General features: G+C 48.5%; 1 protein-coding gene across 3 annotated transcripts in view; it reads left to right on the forward strand.

The window, feature by feature from the left end:
* Positions 1 to 12000: 12000 nt before the first annotated feature.
* Positions 12001 to 12870, forward strand: part of Ubap1 (ubiquitin associated protein 1) — a 40134-nt gene continuing 39264 nt past the window's right edge. Inside the window, exon 1 of one of the 3 annotated variants that reach the window (XM_051157848.1) lies at positions 12001 to 12224. The gene's annotated coding sequence lies outside the window, so the exon portion shown is untranslated. Of the gene's footprint in view, positions 12225 to 12460; positions 12609 to 12870 lie in introns of those variants that run through there. The other 2 variants (XM_051157832.1, XM_051157840.1) reach the window with 2 other exon arrangements.

Here is a 12870-nt window from a genome sequence, read left to right on the forward strand (position 1 = left end):
CCCTCTCTTCCTTCTTCCCTTTCCTCCAAGTTTCTTTCCTTTTTCTCCCTCCACTCCTAGTATGAGGATTAGATTGTGTGGATTTAATTATTTCTCTAATTACTTAGAAAACCATCTGCAGCCTGCTTTAAGGCACGAGGCCCTGCTCGGTCCAGGGAACCACGTGCTGACCCACCATGCCTTCCTTCTTCCATTCTTCGGCTAGTCCTGCCCCACACCACCTGGCTGTGGGCTCACTTTCCTCAGAGAGAGTGGCATGGGGAGATGGGGCTCTAGACAGAACCCTCCCACTTGCTGTGGTGCCTGTCATCCTCGGGGGACTGGCAACCATCAGAGGACCACTTGACACCAGCTATCGTTGGCTAGCAACCAACATCCAAGAGTTGTGTCTGGGTGGACCGCTACCACGGCTGATATGAGGTAATTTCCTCCCGAGGGCACTAGTGCCGTTTTATCTCCTCTCCTCAGACCTGACTTAGGCTGAGTCATTAGGGTGGGCCAGTGCATGTTTTTGTTATGTTTAAGTAAACGCTATGAATGAACTGATAGACTGTGTTGATCCAACAAAAATGCGTTCTCTAGGATGAGAAAGTTCTCAGCTTCTATTAGCTAGATTGTGATAGACTAGAGACTGTTAGGAAGGATAAGACAGTGGACTTAAATTATGTTATTTTTTTTCTTGTCCTTGAGCAGAAATTTCCTTTCAGTTTCCTCTGCTCTTTCCCATCCTCTTTAGAATATGAGAAAGAAGCAGAGCTAGAGAGGAGGGCAGGAGACCAGGGAGCCGGTTATGTGAAAGGACGCCCTGTTTTTCTCATCAGCCGCTTCAGTGCAGACTTGCAGGCTAACTCTCCTCCCCCACAGAGTGCACCATGTACATCTCAGTTCAAAGCTCAGAGCTGGCTGGGTGCAAAGATCAGGAGGTGTGGTTTGAACTTGGGTCCTCAAGCATGCTGGGCAAGCTCTCTACCACAGAGCTATATTCCCAGGCCACTGTTGCTCTTTTGTTTAACACAGACCTCAGCTCTGGGCCTTTCACACAGAAATCAGAGGTAGAGGGACTTCCAGAGACAAGTGAATCTAACACTTAAATTTATAGGCAAGGTCACCAAACTGCTTCTTGCAAGATGGCTGCCCTTTCACCCCAGTGACAAAGGGTAGGGCAGTTCTAGATGAACGTAGTGGGGTGTCACTGATGAGGCTTTAGTTCGGGTTCAGATTGGGTTAGAAAGCCAGTGATGTTGGCCAGGTGTAGCGGCACATGCTCATATCCCAGGACTTGGCAGGTGGAGATGGGAGGTTTCTTATAAATCCAGTTCAAGGTCAGCCTGTGCTACAGGAAAAATGAAAACAATGAGCAATGGCTGCATTCTCTGAAGCCGTTTCTGTTATTTAAAGTGTGGATAATAACACTGTCTACCTCCTGAGTTACTAAGGGACTTGCTAAGGCTGGTGAAATGCTTCAGTGGACAAGGACACTTGCAGCTGACCCTGACCTGACTCAATGCCTGGAACCCAAGTGGTGAGAGGAGACAAGTGACTTCAACAAGTTGTCCTCTGATCATGTCCACACACACATAAAATAATGTGTAAAAGGGTACTGTAGGGGCTGGAGAGATGGCTCAGAGGTTAAGAGCACTGGTTGCTCTTCCAAAGGTCCTGAGTTCAATTCCCAGCAACCACATGGTGGCTCACAACCATCTATAATGTGATCTAATGCCCTCTTCTGTTGTGTATATCCAGGCAGAACATGATAAATATTTTAAAATGTAATGTAAACATTAAAACATAGCACATAACATTTAGATATGCATATATTCGCATAATATTTTTGTGTTATGCATATATTATATATAAATAAATGTATTTACAAAAATTACCTATTTAAGCCAGGTGTGGTGGCACACGCCTTTAATCCCAGCACTCAGGAGGCAGAGGCAAGTGGATTGCTGTGAGTTCGAGGCCAGCCTGGCCTACAAAGTGAGTCCAGGACAGTCACAGCTACACAGAGAAACTCTGTCTCAAAAAACAAAAAAACAACAACCCCAGAAAATTTATAAAATATGTTTTGTTTTCATCCCAAGTGTGAGGCTGTGGGGCTGCCTTGGCCTCTGTGAAGAGCTGACCCTGATTTGTCTCATGATCTAGCAGAGGCGTGGTGTTTGGCAGCTGCTGATAGCTTCTGGGAAACTGGTACTACTTGGAGTGAGGGTTAACTGTAATTAAAGTATTTATAAAAGAAACAACTTTACTCAGAGTCCAGCTTTGGGGCTAGCCTGTATGTTTTTTTTTAAGGTCTGACATTGTAGGAAGTGAAAACTTAGAGGAACAAACACACCAGGAAAACCTTTGAGTTAGACTAGCAGGCTTGGGTGGGAGTAGAGGCTTCATGCCAGGACTCGTGAGCCAGCTGGACCTGGCCTGCCCACCAGGACGTGTTCCACTTCCTAACTGCCTGTCTGCTCAGCCCAGGCCACTCGGCTAAAACGTTGGGTGCATTTCTGGGGACTGCAGGGCACTTTGTGGTCTAGGTAAAGAAAATCCTCTCCCTGGTCCCTGCCTCTGTCGGGGTCTAATCTTGTGAACTTTTCAGAAGGTATATGAATGCTAGAGCCCCGTCCCCCACAGATTGGTGGTTGTTGGTTGTTCAAAGAGGTTGGTTGTGGTTGGTTAGTAGTCCTGCTCAAATGAGAAACAAGAAGAAATCAAATTCAAGGACCTCTCTCTCCTCTGTCCGTCTCTCTCTCCCATCCAGTGATGGGGGTGAAACCAGGGGGATAAAGGGTGGGGAAAGACGAACCCGTGAAGAAGTACAGACTGGCTACATGAGCTCCCAACTCTGGTGGCTTTTTATGTGGCCCAGGCGGGATTCCAACTTCTAAGCTCAAACAATCTTTTACTCCTTAGCCTCCCAAATAGCTGGTGTTTCAGGTGCGATATCTTACCAGGCAAAATAAAAAATTTGTTTTTTGTTGTTTTTGTTTTCCAAGATAGTATCTCTCTGTGTAGCCTTGGCTGTGCTGGACTTGCTTTGTAGACCAGACTGGCCTGGAACTCACAGTGATCCACTTGCCTCTTACTCCTGAGTGCTGGAATTAAAGGTGTGCGCCACAATGCCCGGTATAAAATTGTTAATATTATATGTTTTTTTTTTTCTTTTCTTCCTGGTCAATGACAAAGAAGAAAAGAAAAGAAAAAGTCATAGGAAGCTACTTACTTCTAGTGGTGTCTTGGAACCACAGTACTCTGCCATGCTAAGTTCTGTCTACAGATCTGGAAACTGAGCAACAGTTCAGTCTTCTACCCTATGTAACTAGCATGTTAAAGAGATACATACATACGCTCCTCTTTTTAGGATGAGGTTACACCAGATAAATCCACCATAGGTTGAAAATACAGGATCAAAAGGGAATTCAAAGCTAATCCCAAGTGTGGGATGGGGAACAGACTTGTGAGAGAGCAGGACGTTTTTCCACTTAGAAGTCGAACCACTTCATGGGGCAGCTTGGATGTTGCCAGTTGAAAACATCCTAGTTGAGACTCTGAGAGGATATATGAGCCCAATACAAGAGGAGGAGAGAGAGGACTTGGGATTGTTTTGGCTGTTCATCAACACTTCAAAAGCTCTCCTAGAGAGAACTGCTCCAGGGAAAGCTTCAAGGCTTTGGGTTCCAGCTGCTGTTCCAGGTTCCAGCAGCAACTTTGGCTGGGGTTGCTGGTTTGCTGAGGTCCTGCTGACTGTGCCAGGAGAATCATTCCTCAGAACTAATATCCTTAAGGTTTTGTTATTGTGTTCTTTAATCTCCTTTTCCTATTGTTTGGGTTAGTCGGGTTGTAAGGGAGGTAGGTTTGTTTCCTAAGTTCATAATAAAATATAGTTAAGAAAATTGAGCCTACAGTGGCACATGCCTTTAATCCCAGCACTCAGGAGACAGAGGCAGGTGGATCTTCATGAGTTCCAGGGCCAGCCTGGTCTACAGATTGAGTTTCAGGATGGCCAGGGCTACACAGAGAAACCTTGCCTCAAACAACAACAACAACAAAACGAAAAACCAAAAACCAAAACCAAAAACCAAAAAAAACCCCACAAAAGCAAACCAAACCAACCAACCAACCCACCCCACTAAACCCCCCCAAAAGTGCATTTAATAATCTCAATATTGGCCTGGGGTACCCATGGCTCATATCTAGTGTTTGGAGGTAGGAGCAGGAGGCTCAAGGGTGTCATGTCAGGTCCAGGGTGCTGGCCCAGTAGTTAAAAGCACTTGTTGCTCTTGGAGCCTAGCCAGGTTTGATTCCTAGAATCCAGACGGCAGCTGACAGCCTGTGCAACCTCAGTGTCAGGGGACCCAACGCCCTCTTCTTATCTCCCTGGCCACCAGGGACTCATACGGTGGCACACATTACATGAAAGCAAAACATTCATGCTTCCAAAAATCATCAAATAAGTCTAAAAGGAACTGTAGAAAGTGTCCCTTTAAAAAAAATTACAAGTCATGATCTGGTATATATCAGATTTGAAGCCAGCCTGTGCTATATGAGACTGTATCAAAGCAGGCTGGCGAGACAGCAGGGAAAGGCTCTTTTCCTCAGATGAACTGAAGAAGATTCTCGGGACCCAGAGAAGGGATGAAGAAGACTGTCCCAGGCTGTAGTCTGGCCTACACCCACACCCACACCAAGCTATCATCGGAGCTCTCAGAAGGCTGAAGCAGGAGGTGGTTCTCCAGTTTGAAGGCTTCCTGGGCTACCCAGTGAGACCGTCTTAAAGCCAGCAAGACCAAGGCCACCGGCCTTCAATCCCAACTATCAGATACTCAAGGTAGAGGCAGGTAGATCTCTGTGTGTTCCTGCCAGCCTGGTCTACACAGTTAGTTCCAGGCCACCAGTGGATAGCCAGTAAGACCCTGTCTAAAAAAATATAATAAAGAAAAAAAACCTAAGAAGAAAAGGAAAACAAAAGCGCACCTGATACCCATAAGCTGCAGAACATCTTAGCTCTGCCACGCTGCACACTGTATCAGTTGTTCACCTCCTGCCCATGTGGCTGGGAACTGCAGCCCCCTCCTCTGTGAGAACTACAGCAGAGGATTGTAGCCAGTATCACGAGCTCAGCAAAAGATCCAATTTGAAGTAATCCCCCTCTTCCTCCCTTTTCCCATCTCTACCTCCTTCCCTTCCTTTTTCTTCCTTTTGTAGTTAAAAAAAAAAAAAAAAAAAAGAATTGGATGTGGGCGTTAGGTGTATGGATGCACACTGTGTGAGTTACAGAAGGTTGTGAGCCTCCATGTTAGCTCTTGGGAATTGAACCCTGCTGCCCTGTAAGAGCAACAACCATTCTTTTTAGTTTTTCAAGACAGGGTCTCTCTGTGTAGCCTTGGCTAGCCTGGACTGGCTTTGTAGACCAGGTTGGCCCTGAATTCAACGATGATCTGCCTGCCTCTGTTTCCCGAGTGCTGGGATTAAAGGCGTGCGCCACCATGCCTGGCTTTATATTTTATTTTTATTTATGCATATGTGTGCTTTTTTGTGTGTGGGTGCCTTTGCATAAAATTCATAGACTATTAATTATTTTATTTTATTTTTTGTTTTTCGAGACAGGGTTTCTCTGTGTAGCCTTGGCTGTCCTGGACTCACTTTTGTAGACCAGGCTGGCCTCGAACTCACATCCATCTGCCTGCCTCTGCCTCCTGAGTGCCGGGATTAAAGGCGTGTGCCACCACACTTGGCCCAGTGGATAGCTTCTTAGGCAAGGTTATAAATTTTGTAAATTTTGGGATACATTAGGGTCTGCTTGTAAAAGACAGCAAGCAGACCTCGGAGAGCAAAATAATTAATGATCAAATACAAAGCAGTAGACCATGTGGTTACAGATGCCGACACAGGTAAGAGGGAGTCGACCCCTTGCAATTGGAGTTTTAGGCTGCAGAGTGGGTGTGCTGGGAGCCAGTCGGATTCTCTCAACTGCTGAGCCTTCTGTCCAGCTCCAGAACACTTGAGATGGTTGGGTTTCAGGCACAGAACTCTACTTCTTGTTTAATGAGGCAACTATTAGTGGCTGAGCTCTGACCCCAGAAAGACAAAGCCACGGTAACATGCATGACAAAGCCTCCTTTAGCTGCAAGGGTCTGTGCTGGAGAGCTGTTGGGTTAGTGAACACAAGGTGCCTGTGCTGAGGCCCCTCCAGAACTTTCCCTGTGCGTCTTTGCTTCTGGCTGTTCATCTGTACCCTTCATTATATCCTTTCTAAAAATGTGTATGTGCATTTGTGTAGTTTGTGCATGTGCATGTGCGCGTGTGTATGTGCGTGCGTGTATTGTGTGAGCATGTGTGTGTGTGCATTTGTGTAGGTTGTATGCATGCATGTGTATGTGTGTGCATTTGTGTAGGTTGTGTGTGTGCATATGTGTGTATGTGTGTGTGCATGTGCATGTGTGTGTGTGTGCATGCGTGTATATGTGTGAGCATGAGTGTATGTGTGTGCGCATGCATAACTCTGAGTTGCCAGTCCTCAGGAACACATCATACCTCCTTTGAGAGGGTCTCTCATTGACCTGGAGCTCACCATTTAGTTTAGACTTGCTGGTCAATGAGCCCCAGTGATTCCCCTGTGTCTGTTTCCACAGTACAGGGGTTACAGGCGTCCACCATGGTGCCGGGTATGCCTCCATGGGTCAGGTCCTCACAGGGGTTACAGGCGTCCACCATGGTGCCGGGCATGCGTCCATGGGTCAGGTCCTCACAGGGGTTACAGGCGTCCACCATGGTGCCGGGCGTGCGTCCATGGGTCAGGTCCTCACAGGGGTTACAGGCGTCCACCATGGTGCCGGGCGTGCGTCCATGGGTCAGGTCCTCACAGGGGTTACAGGCGTCCACCATGGTGCCGGGCGTGCGTCCATGGGTCAGGTCCTCACAGGGGTTACAGGCGGTCCACCATGGTGCCGGGCGTGCGTCCATGGGTCAGGTCCTCACAGGGGTTACAGGCGTCCACCATGGTGCCGGGCGTGCGTCCATGGGTCAGGTCCTCACAGGGGTTACAGGCGTCCACCATGGTGCCGGGCGTACGTTCATGGGTCAGGTCCTCATAGGGGTTACAGGCGTCCACCATGGTGTTGGGCATGCCTCCATGGTCAGGTCCTCCGGGTAGTGAGGCAGACACTTTACTGACTGTCCTATTCCGTAGCCCCACTCTCATAATATTCTTTACAATAAGCTGATATATGTAAACATGCTGCTTCCCTGAGTTCCGTGAGCTACTTTAGCAAACTATTCAAACCTAGGGAGGCAGAGGCAGGTGGATCGCTGTGAGTTCAAGGCCAGCCTGGTCTACAAAGCGAATTCAAGACAGCCAAGGTTACACAGAGAAGCCCTGTCTCAGAAAACCAAAAAAAAAAAAAAAAAAAAGTTATTTATTCTATGTATACATGAGTGCTCTATCTGCATACACACCTATGTGTCAGAAGAGGGCGTCAGATCATAGTATAGACGGTTGAGGTAATACCAATCTCTGCAATCGCTGCCAACAGCAGATGCAGCAAGCAGTCCCCTCTGAGCTGCTGTACTGAACCAGTTCTCTTCACCTGCCACATTGTCCATCTCTGGTCTCACATACCTCATGGCACCACTGCATGCCACACTTTCTCTCTCTGTGCTCTCCTGTTTATCCTTCTCAGAGTCCTTGACCACACCCCTCTCCATGCCACACAAGGCAGGCCATTACCAGCTGGCAAAGGCCACGCCTTGCAGGAGACAATTAGCTGTGGCCAAACTAAAGCCCAAACTAAAATCCCACGCCTGGGATTAAAACAAAAACATATTTATGAGCCGGGCGTGGTGGCACATGCCTTTAATCCCAGCACTCGGGAGGCAGAGGCAGGCGGATCGCTGTGAGTTCAAGGCCAGCCTGGTCTACAAAGTGAGTCCAGGATGGCCAAGGCTACACAGAGAAACCCTGTCTCGAGAAAAAAAAAAATTTATGTAATACAGTTGAGTTCACAAAGAACCCAACACTTCCATTACATGTCATGTCTGTGCACCACGTGCGTGCCTGGTACCCACGGAGGTCAAAAGTGGGTGGTGCATGCCCTGGAACTGGAGTTAAGCAGTTGTGAGCCACCATGTGGGCACTAGGAACCAAACCTGGTCACTCTGGAAGTGTACCAGTGCGCTCAACTACTGAGCTGTTTGTCCAGCACCCTTCACTATGTAGCTTTTTTTTTTTCAAGACAGGGTTTCTCTGTGTAGCCTTGGCTGTCCTGGACTCGCTTTGTAGACCAGGCTGGCCTCGAACTCACAGCGATCCGCCTGCCTCTGCCTCCTGAGTGCTGGGATTAACGGTGTGCGCCACCACCGCCCAGCCCACTATGTAACTCTGAGCTCACTTTGTGGCCCAGATTGGTATTGAACTCATTATCTCTGCATCCCAGGTTGGCCTCGAACTCACCAGTACTGCATCCCAGGCTGGCCTCGAACTCACCAGTACTGCATCCCAGGCTGGCCTCGAACTCACCAGTACTGCATCCCAGGCTGGCCTCGAACTCACCAGTACTGGGATTCCTGGCGTGCGTTGGCACATCCAGCTCCCTTTAGGAACACTAATTATGGGAATGTCAGTCAAGCTGCCCTGTTACTCACCTAGGAGTGCCAAAGCTGCCCTGGTTATTGTATGTTATAAGCCTGTTAGGCCAGTCACACATTTGATTTTTGTAATCCTAAGCCTCTTCAGAGTGAAATAGTGATAGAAAATGGTTGGAATTCATTGATCTCAAGTATCAGCCCCAAGAGTTCTTGTTTTCTGTAATTTTTTTTTTTTTTTTTTTAGACAGAATCTTGTAGCTCTGGCTGGAACTACTCAGCCTGGAACTCACAGAGGTCTGCCTGCCTCTGCCTCCCTGAGTGCTGGGATTAAAGTTGTATACCACCACACCCGACTGCCAATGCCATTTTCATCAGGTCATCCCTAAGATTTATTTTGTAAAAAAAATATTGTATTGTTTTTTGTGTGTACAGGCATTCTGCCTGCATTTATGTCTGGGTACTCCTTGCATGCTTGTACTCAAGGAGGCCAGAGGAGGGCATCTGAAGTTACACATTGCTGGGTGTTAGCCTCCATGTGGGTGCTGGGAATTGAGAGCCTGTCAAACAAGGGGCAAATAAACCAACCAAACCAACCAACTGCACACACACACACACACACACACACACACACACACACACACACACACCAAAGCTTAGAAAGTTAAGAATGGTTATACTGGGGTAACTGGGTTCTCTTGAAGAACAGGGTTTTTACCCCTGAGCCAACTTTCCAGAACTCCTAACTCTCTTAAGCTTTGGTGTGTGCCTGCACTGTTTTTTTTGTTGGTCTGGTCTGTTTTTTTTTTTTTTTTTAATAATTTATTTTTATTTTATATGCATTGGTGTTTTGCCTGCATGTATATCTGTGGGTGTCAGATTTTGTAGTTACAAACAGTTGTGAGCTGCCATGTGGGTGCTGGGAATTGAACTCAGGACCTCTGGAAGAGCAGTCCATGCTCCTAGCTGCTGGGCCATCTCTACAACCCCTGGTCTAGTTTTTTTTTTTTTCTTGCTTGTTTTGAGGCAGGATCTCACTATGTAGCTATGGCTGACCTGGAAATCACTATCTAGGCCAAGCTGGCCTTGAGTTCACAGATCCACAGGCCTCTGTCACCCGAGGACTGCTGAGACTAAAGGTAGAGGGATGTGCCAGGAGGGATGCGCCCCACAAGCCCTAGGAAGCCCCTTTTTCTTTTGTTGTTGTTGTTTTGTTTTGTTTTTTTTTTCAGACAGGGTCTCTCTGTGTAGCCCTGGCTGTCCTGGACTCACTCTGTAGGCCAGGCTGGCCTCGAACTCACTGAGATCCGCCTGCCTCTGCCTCCTGAGTGCTGGGACTAAAGGTATCACCTGCCCATGATGTCCAAAAAAGAGAGGTGGGGGAAGGGAGGGAGGGAGAGAGAGAGGAAAGAAAAGAGAGAAGGAAGGGAGGGAGGAAGACAAAGAGGGAGAAAAAGAAGGGAGGGAGGGAGAGGGAAGGATGGTAAGACTAGAACACCAACTCTTAAGTTTGGGCCCATAAAGTGGCAAATGGAACTCTGATGTCCCATCTTAGGATTCACTCACCTGTGTATTTGCACTATCTTTGGGCAAGTTGTACATTTCGCTATCTTTTGTTAAGGAAGCCTTTTAGAACTAATAATGCCATCTTGGAAAGCAGAAGGAAACATCTGGCACCCAATTCTGATAGGAGCAAAGCTGTAAACGCCATCTGTCAATTGTTTTCTCCCCAAAGGAGCTTTTTTCCTTTTCTTTCTTCGTCAGTGCCTTGTCTTAGACACTAAGGATCTGGTGGGCACCAGAGACAGATGAAATCATTGAGGTCTCTTGATGACCTGGGCTTTGGAGAGGAGGCTTTCAGTGGTTCTTGTCACCCCAGTCTTCCTAAATTGCTTCCATCTTCCCCTCAGAGACATCTCAGTGTGCAGCTGAGAATACCCTGATGAGGAGAGCTGCCTTGGCATAGATTATAGATGTTTCCACTCTCTTGTGTTCCAGGCAATTTTTTTTTTTTTTTTTTTGGTTTTTTGAGACAGGTTTCTCTGTGTAGCCTTGGTTGTCCTGGACTCACTTTGTAAACCAGGCTGGCCTCGAACTCACAGAGATCCGCCTGCCTCTGCCTCCCGAGTGCTGGGACTAAAGGTGTGCGCCACCATGCCCGGCCAGGCAATTCTTGTTTCCGTTAACAAGAGATCTCTAAGAGCCTACATTAAGCAAGGGGTGGTTGAGCAACCCTTTGATCCCACCACTTTGGAGGCAGAGGCAGGCGGAGCGCTGTGATTGAGAGCCAGGACTAAGCATTACAAGTTTGAGGCCAGCTCAGATTGCACAAACGAGAGATGGAGACGCAGAGAGCGGGAAAATACGACCATTTCCTTCCTGTATTGCAGAACTTAAGTGATGATCTCTCTCTCCTAAGGTGGCCAAGCTCACATCCTTGTCTCCATCACCTACTGCGCTCACTTTAGTTGTGTTGTACTCAATGCAGAAGTCCACTGTGTGAGCCATCTACTTACTGCTGCCACTTTCCCTCTCAAGAGGGGGTCTGCTCTGGCCTTTCCACACATCTATCTGCTAAACACACAAATAACCCAAAACTGATAGTGTGATGCCCTTTGCTCCCCTTGGCCTCCTCCCCCCCGGAATGTTGCGCCCAGAGTTAGAGCTTCATCATCTTCCAAAGTTCAAATGTCGTCTTGCCTGCTACTTAAGTCCTGGAGACACAACAAAGCTGGGAAAGCAGACGTGGCAGTGTACATATACAGTGTACATACTCAGCGGTTAATTCTTTTCTCCAAAGCCAGCTAAGGATGCTTGCTTAGGAGGCCCTGGCTTTGATCTCTAAGCACCCGCACACCACCATTACTCTGACTTTTACTACAGTTAACTCTTTATGATCTTATTTCTTCCATTGATTATAATTTCTCCACGCGGCTATTCCAGAAGATAACAAATACAGAGAAGCAGTGAAGGCTTGGATTGCATTTCTGGCTTGAATGTACTGGATGTTAAAATTGAAGAGACACTGGAGTTGTTGTTTAACCGGTTTATTTATAAACGTGAGTCTAGGACTATACGGAGCCTGGTCTGAAAAAACAACAAACCCCTTCAAATAAACAGAGAAAGTGAGACCTAGTTGGGGTGAGACTGGTCCTCGCGTCTTAGAGGTTTTCTAATTCCCAAAGCGGATTAACGGCCAAGGCTTTGAGTGCGCCCTCGCGACTCAAGTCTCTAGGTGTCTCTAACCCTGAGTCTTACCCTCCGGGTCTTCTTTCGCTTTTGGTAGGCTGTTCGGCGATTTCAGCATCCGAAGCTCCAGCTTGCAAGGAACCGTTCAAGCGCTAGAAGAGCGACTTGGTTACGTCACTGTCGGCTCCTCCCATTGGTCCGGGCGGGTGGGGCGCAACGCCGTTACGTCAGACGCCAAAAGGGGGCGGAGCGCCGAAGGGAAAGGAGGTGGGAAGTAGGCCTTCAACATGGCGGCTGTGGTACTGGCGGCGGCTACGGTGATAGTCCGGCCCGGGGCGGGTAGAGTTGGAAGAGGTGGTGTTCGCTCTCCCTAGGGGCATCGGGGAGCCCAGCGGAGACCGAGCCCGGAAGGCCGGGCGGCGCCAGCAGCTTTCAGCGTCCCGGACGACCGCGGCATTCAGGTGAGGGGGCCTGTCTCGGGGGGAGGGGGAGCGAGGGGCGGAGTTGGGGGAAGGGGCCGGGACGGGGCGACCGGGGAGGAGGGAAGCTGGGGACCCGGTGCCTGTGGTGGGGTGGGGTGAGGTGGGGGAGGCCGCAGGGATGAAGGCCTGGAGTAGTGGGGCGGGATGGAGACAGCCAGGCGACGGCCCGACGACCTGGGGCGGATTCTCGGCAAAGGGTCAGTGACGGGACCCGAGTTGAAGGGGCGGAGGGCGGACGCGGTGCGGACGGATGAGCACGGATTAAGGGGACTGAGTCTCCTGTGGACGACCGGCTGGGCGGCCAGTCGCTCCGGCTGAAGTGGGGGCTCGGAGGAGGAGAGGAACCCAGGCTTAGTACAGAAGGTACAGAAGAGTGCTTGCTGGGGAGTTGAGGGCGAGCTTGGCATGTGAGGTTTAGTTATTTGGGAGATGAAGAGATGAGGGGGTGAGGGCTTTTAGGGGATAGCTTTGGCGTTGTCTAGCTATAGCTTCTCTAGATTTTCCCTTTTATTTTTTTATTTTTGGTTTGTCTTCTGGGTGGAGAATACCTGGACTATGTACCTGGGTCTCAGAAACAAGCCCAAGTTTTTCTTTAGGAGCGGAGCAATTTGTTCTTTACCAGTGA

This window comes from Acomys russatus, chromosome 2, assembly GCF_903995435.1.
Source record: "Acomys russatus chromosome 2, mAcoRus1.1, whole genome shotgun sequence".
Lineage (NCBI taxonomy): Eukaryota > Metazoa > Chordata > Mammalia > Rodentia > Muridae > Acomys > Acomys russatus.